The sequence below is a fragment of the Podarcis melisellensis genome (genome assembly GCF_964234715.1).
Source record: "Podarcis melisellensis genome assembly, chromosome: 5".
NCBI lineage: Eukaryota > Metazoa > Chordata > Lepidosauria > Squamata > Lacertidae > Podarcis > Podarcis melisellensis.
In genome coordinates, this window is record NC_138537.1 from 79,186,895 (window position 1) to 79,193,479 (window position 6,585).

The following is a 6,585-nucleotide window of genomic DNA, read 5'->3' on the forward strand; positions in this document are numbered from 1 at the left end:
CATATCTCCCACATTTCTTGCAAAGGGGCAAAGCAATAGGATGTATCCTAACTTTTGCTCTTCCTCCCTCTCCCCTGTCTTTTAAGAGATACAGGTGGTATGGTTTGGGGAAGGAACATCTTCTGCCATCTGTGTAGAAGTAGAGGTTGGCACAGCCGGAGCTTTATTAGATCTCCAGCCCCAACAAAGTCAATCACAGGGGCTTGCATGAGGTTTAGTGGGTGAAAGCCCTGGTAGGATACACTCTTCCCCTGAGCCCAGCTCAGCCACAGCCCCCTATGATCACTTTGGGAATGAGTGTGAGCTGGACCTCCACTTTGCTGACTCCACAGTTTGCGGCTTCACTCATCCACACACAGATGGGTTGCACTGACAGATACAAATACAACATTTGCCCAAATGAGATAGACTTTTAAAAAATAAAGCTCTCCCTGGAGATGCTGATGTCATGGACTGGTTGGACACAGAGGAATTATGGGAGGAACCAGCTGGGGAGCCACCAAGGGAAGAATGCTCAGAGCCTGGGGAGTGCTGGTGGGACGATCAGAGAGAGAAGAGAGAAAAGACTTGGAGCAGGAGGTGTCAGAAGCTGAAGATGTAACAGGGCTTAGTGAGTGGGGAGAGTTGTGACAGAGGAAAGTCCAGAATCAGAGGCAGAAGCTGAAGCAGGTGGGAGAGAGGCCATGAGGCAGAGATGAGTCAGGTTGGTGAAGATCATGGGTGTCTCTTTCTCTTGCTGCGACAAGCTCCAACCCTCCCTGGTCTCCCAGAACCAGAAGAGGCACAAAAACAGTGAAGGAGATATTGACGATGCAGAGATGCAGTCTCTGGTTGCTTGGGGAAAGCCCTGATGAGAAGGGGACTTAGATGCCTGTGAGGGACTATCAGTCTCAGCAACTGATTTTCATGGAGTAAGACCACCGGGAATGAGCTGCTCTGCTCATTAGGCCAGACACTCAGTCAAGTCTGTGGAGATGGTGTTTTTGCTAATAAAGCGTTAACTCCAACTTTGAACAGTATGATTGCTAGCCAGCATGCTCTGTGACAGCGGAGAATTGAACCAAGGACCTTCTGTATTCAAAGCAGAGAACCAGAACCCACCAATGAGCTATGGTGGTTCCCAATACAGCAGGGCAAAGTAATACCATTATGTCACTTCTTCAAAGTCTTCCATTTTACCTCTTTCACTGCTGCTGATCTTCATGCCCTGAACTTTTTCTTTTTAAGTTGCACCATACAAATGGACAAAAGATGCTCATTTTGTTCTCTGTTTACGGTCCCTCACTTTTCAGTATCTGCCCATATCCTCAGCACTTTCACGCAGTTCAGTGAGCAGCAGAACTGGCACACCCATTCCGCCTATGTTGATTTACGTTATGTGTCACCTGGTTTTCAAGGTAACTGAACGAGGATCAAAATAAAAGATACAGTGAGGGAGAGGCACTCAGGATATGGCTTTCCAAAAGGCTTGCATGAAAGCATGTTGTGGGGAAACCAATGCAACCTTATCTATAGAAGAAATACAATAATTCAAATCAGCTTTATAATAAAACATCAGTATCAAAATGTCAGAGCAGTGAATCAACAATCCCATTATCAGCAAGAACAAGGGGAAATACTCTCTGGCCCATGTGCACACTTAAAAGTATTTCAGAGGAAGGCAAGGCTGTTCAGGTGTTAGTAGGAACAGAGTGAAATACCCGGCAGACTGGATGGTAAGCAGCAAATTACCAAATTCCCTCACAGACAACCTGGGGTGGGTGGGTGTGCTGTATATCTGTGGCAGGTGGGACCAGGAGCAAAAGTGAGTGGAGCAACATTACTGAGCACATAGGTTTCCACACACAACCACACCTTGAACACATTTCTGTATCCTCCATCCATCCAGGTAGGCAACAGCCAGGCAAACACACCAGAGGAGAACACAGATCAGGGCTTTTGAGGGTTGTGGCCTGAGGAGAGGGAATGCGGACTGGGACGGGCATACACGACAACGTCTCTTCAGTGAAAACAGGGACCCCCTATTCAATAATAATAATGCCCCACCCATCTGACTGGGTTGCCCCAGCCGCTTCTAACATATATTAAAACATAATTAAACATAAAAAACCTCCCTATACAGGGCTGCCTTCAGATGTCTTCTAAAGGCTTAAGGGTTACATAACTCCATACACTCCAACATTGCTCTGATGAAAATAGGGACATTCTAAGGAAAAGCTGGAAATTCTGGGATCAAGTCAGAAACCAGGATGGCTTCTGTACATCTGGGACTGTCCTTGGAAAATAGGGACACTTGGAGGGTCTGGAAGGTGTGTGTCCTTTGGCTCTGGTTTTGCTTTAATGTTTGCACAGTCACTGTTGAGTTCAATGCCCCTACATTCAATTCCAAGGACTCCCTGTCAGCAAACGACATGGTCAATAATAGAAATATTATCAATATAAAAGCAACAGCAAACATCTGCCAGATGTAGGGTCCTTCCTTGTTTTTACTTCATTTGCACACCAGCCTCTTTAAAGTTCATCTTGTCCAGAACAAGTTGCACAGGTCATTTGAGCAAAGTAAATGTCTAAAGTCCCTCAACTCCCGTAAACTGTTTTGATCTGTTTGACAAACGGCTTTCTCCTTCTTCTAATGTTCTCAATTTCTGGCTTTGTTACCAGTTGGTGGAATTGCTTCAAAATAAAGTTGGAACAAGTTGGCTCCTTTGAAGTAGCTACAAAATAAATCTATTTGGGTGGTGGGCAGAAGGTTGTAGTCATACTCTGTTAGGAAAAATTGCATACAAAGATGTGTACTGTATATCAGGAGAAAGTCACACTAAGATGCTTCTCAGGTGTGTTACTGCAATTCTGCTGCTGTTAATGGCCCATATGGATATGCAGCTCTGTATGATAGCATCATAAGCTGCTCTCTTATACATCCAAAAGAGCATAGTTGGATACATGGTATCTCTGGAGGTCCTTCATGGGCTTGGGGTTCCTCCAGCGCTTAACAAGCATTCATCCTGATTTGCTTGCAAAAAGCTGACACAGGAGGTTAGACTTTGTTATTTTATTGCACATTTGTTCCAATATGTTGATGGGGAGGTTGATTGCAGCGTATTTGCTGCAACAGAGCACTTTAATGCAAATCTAAATTTCGCGTAGGTACCTGAATCCCTCCCGCAGAATTCTGACAATCTGGAGCTGGCCTTAGATAAGTGTCCATAGTCTGAACAGCATCCTCCATGCTATCTTACTTGGTAATGTTTCAATGGAAGTTGCAGGGTCAGCTTTTTGCATGGTCATTCAATGGACACCTGGTGCTTTTGTAATACAGGTCTGTTTACAAGTTGAGCACAGAGGAATAGGCTAGCAACCAGGCACATTGCTAATCATTAAACAGGATGAGCATGCATTAACCAAACCTTCCTGGGGTAGCTGCTTTTTGCCAGCTGTGAAGTCTTCAAGCTCTTTCAGGACAACCAAGCTGCCCTTAACCTAACCAGACCCAAGCAGATGGAATATGTGAAATAAATGGCAGCCACTAGCCATCAATACTCATTAAGCTAAGGTTACCAGACGTCTCTGTTTCCCGGGGACAGTCCCCAGATTTACAAATCAGCCCCTGACAAAATCCATTCATTCCGGCTGAAGTTGAAAAGTGTCCCCAGATTCATTGAAAAAAATCTGGTAACCTTACATTAAGCAAGCATGGTCTAGCCATCTATGTTAATTACCCATCTTCAGAGGGCTCTCATTTGATAGCCACCATTTCCAACAAGCGGCATTTAGAGGGACCCATCCAAGCTACAGGTGGATCAACAGCAAAACAGAGTACCCCGTACACATCTCCACCCAACCAACCAGCATGTGGTCACTGCAGATTCTGGAAAGGTGGAGTGTAGATCCAGAAATGCTGGATTATTCAAACAGGTTTTCAGGGTACAATCAGAATACAAGGCGTTCAAGTATAGATTTATAGATGACAGAATACTGAAAATCTGGATTTTTTTGAATCTATGTAGATGGGCCCTTAGTTAGGCCCACCGATCTTGTTATCCCCCAATGATTCCCTGACAGGTTTGGTCTGACTGCATTCCAGAGCAGTCCAAGGCTTGACCCGCAAAGATTTCTTAGAGTTGGTCTAGGCCCTTGTTAGAAGAATGGTAACATTTCCCAGATACTTATCACACACACACACACAAATTACTAGTGTCAGTTCACATGTACCCACTTTCGGGAGGGGGGGAACACTGCAGAAGGCACAGAAACTGTGAGATCTGCTTTAATGATCAAAGACAGAGGGAAAACCTGGAGAACCTGAAAAAGTAGAATGGCAATTAGGCACACATTTAATTAATTCTGGCTGCATTCATGTGTGTTCCTTTCAGTGCAGGCCTAAGGGCTGAGTCGCATTTACTGGCAGTAGCAGAAGAGCGTTTTTTACTCTGTAGTTTCTCTCAACGCTGCTCCACTCATTCAGATGTGAAGGAAGAACCTGGGGGGGAGAAGGGTAGCAGGTGCTTCCAGACGGTTGCTAATTTTGAGTGGAATTCAATCACAGACTAGCAAATGTACATCACACAATTATAGTTGATCAGGACCTGCGTAACAAACCTGCTTCTGCCAAAGACTAGGCTTTTAGTGATAAGGAAAGTAATGGGAAAATGAACTCAAAAGCTTGCTTTGATGCAGCTTCACCTAACCTCCCCACAGACATGTGAGAAGGAATACTCAATACGCAGGTCGTGTGAAATTGCCCAGGACCATAAGCATTTCAGCCACACAGCTGGTTTATCAACTACACCCTCATCTCAGAAATAGTTTTTGGCCACTTCAGTCACCTCCGGATTAGAGTTCAGAAATATACCCTGTATAGAGCTGGCTTGGGGGAACGTTCAGAAGTTGTATTTGGTGCAGAACAGTGGCCTTCCTAAACTGAAAAACAAAACAAATTTCTTAACTCACATACAGTTGGGGGACATTTTCCTACCCCAGGGCAAATTCCATCATATATCTCCAGGAACTAAAAGGTCGCAAAACATATTCACGTGTGAGATATATGATGAAGGGCACTTAAACCTGTTCTCCTGTAATTTTTTTTTTTAATGTGGCCCATTTTTTACCCCAACATTTTCTCCTAGCTAGGGCTGCAAATTGTGCCACGCCATAACATTTGTTAGCTTTCAAGGTGCTGCAACACTCTTGTTATCCTTGTTGCAACATGGTTACACAACTGAAATTCAGAGAACAAGCATAGCAGATGACTTTTCTATAGTGGAAAGTATTTTCTCTTTAATTCAAAAGCACAAAGCCACCCAATGAATGGCGAAAGGTTCGTGACAGACAAGGAAGTACTTATTCACAAGCGCATAGTTAAACTATGGAATTTGTTGATGGCCACCAATGTGATAAAGGAGGATATTAGACAAATTCATGGAGGATAAAGCTATCAGTGGCAGCTATGTCACATCCACTATCAGAAGCAATATGCTTCTGCATAGCAGCCAACTTCTGGGGACTGAAATTCCTCCCCCCCCCCCGAAATATTTTAGGGGGTTGCCTCTCCCCACCAAGTCGAAGGGTACTGCCATTCAAATGGTGCACGTTTGCCATATCTTGTGATCAATTTTGTGGAGAGGGGCTTACCTGCCCCCCCCAACATTTTATTCAAGTTGGCCTCCTTGTGCCTCTGGATCAGTGGCGTAGCGTGGGTTGTCAGCACCCGGGGCAAGGCAAGTAATTTGTGCCCCTTAACCCGTGGATTTGCGCCCCCTAACCCTAACCCCCAGATGTTGTGCCCGGTGCGGCTGGCCCCCCCCCCTGCATCCCCCACGCTACGCCACTGCTCTGGATACTAGATGCTGGAGAAAATGAGATGACTCAGAAATTGCTGTTTTGCTCATATCCAGCTCCTAAGTTATCTGGCTGAACACAGTGAGAACAGGACCGTCCTTGTGAACCAGCTCCAGAGCAATGTTTCGGTTCTTTTTCATCCACACATATTACAAGACCTGATGCCAGCATTGCAGTCCAATGCCAGCTGCAGCCTGGGTTTGGGGCCTAACACCACACCATAGTGACACTATAGTCCGAAGTTGCCCAAAATTTCAGGGTGTCTTGAAAAAACACACAAAAACCCTCTTTCTCCTCCCTTCCACTGGGGTAAAAATGCCCCCTGAGACGGAAGATTATAGTTTCAGGAGATAGAAGGGGAATCGTCGAAGAGGGAGAAAGGAAAGTTACATAACTGGGCACAACCGCTTCGAATATTGCATCATCTCAGACCAATCCATCTCCCATCGCTTCCTGCAAAGAGCCAAGCCATTTTCCCCGATCGTTGCCATTTCTGTTACGCAACCGCGAAGCGCGCAAACTTCGGGAAACTTTCCTCCGCATTCCTCCCCACGAAAGAAAATTGGGGGGGGGGGAGAGAGAGAGAGAGAGAGAGAGAGAGAGAGAGAGAGAGAAAGAGCAGCCCTTTTAGGAGCTGCTGAGATCCGCAGGGGGGCGCAGACAAAGGCATTCTCCTGATCCGTGCAAGAGATCTTCCCTGCGCGCGCACACTTTTTTTCCTTTTTGGAGCGTGCTTTCCCCCTCTCC

General features: G+C 45.6%; 1 long non-coding RNA gene across 1 annotated transcript; it reads left to right on the forward strand.

Annotated features, from left to right (window-relative positions):
* The first annotated feature begins 581 nt into the window (after positions 1-581).
* On the forward strand, positions 582-2,822 carry LOC309370186. Its single transcript, XR_014168470.1, has 2 exons — positions 582-1,397; positions 2,662-2,822. It is a non-coding gene; the product is annotated as an uncharacterized lncRNA (long non-coding RNA).
* The last annotated feature ends 3,763 nt before the right edge of the window (positions 2,823-6,585 follow it).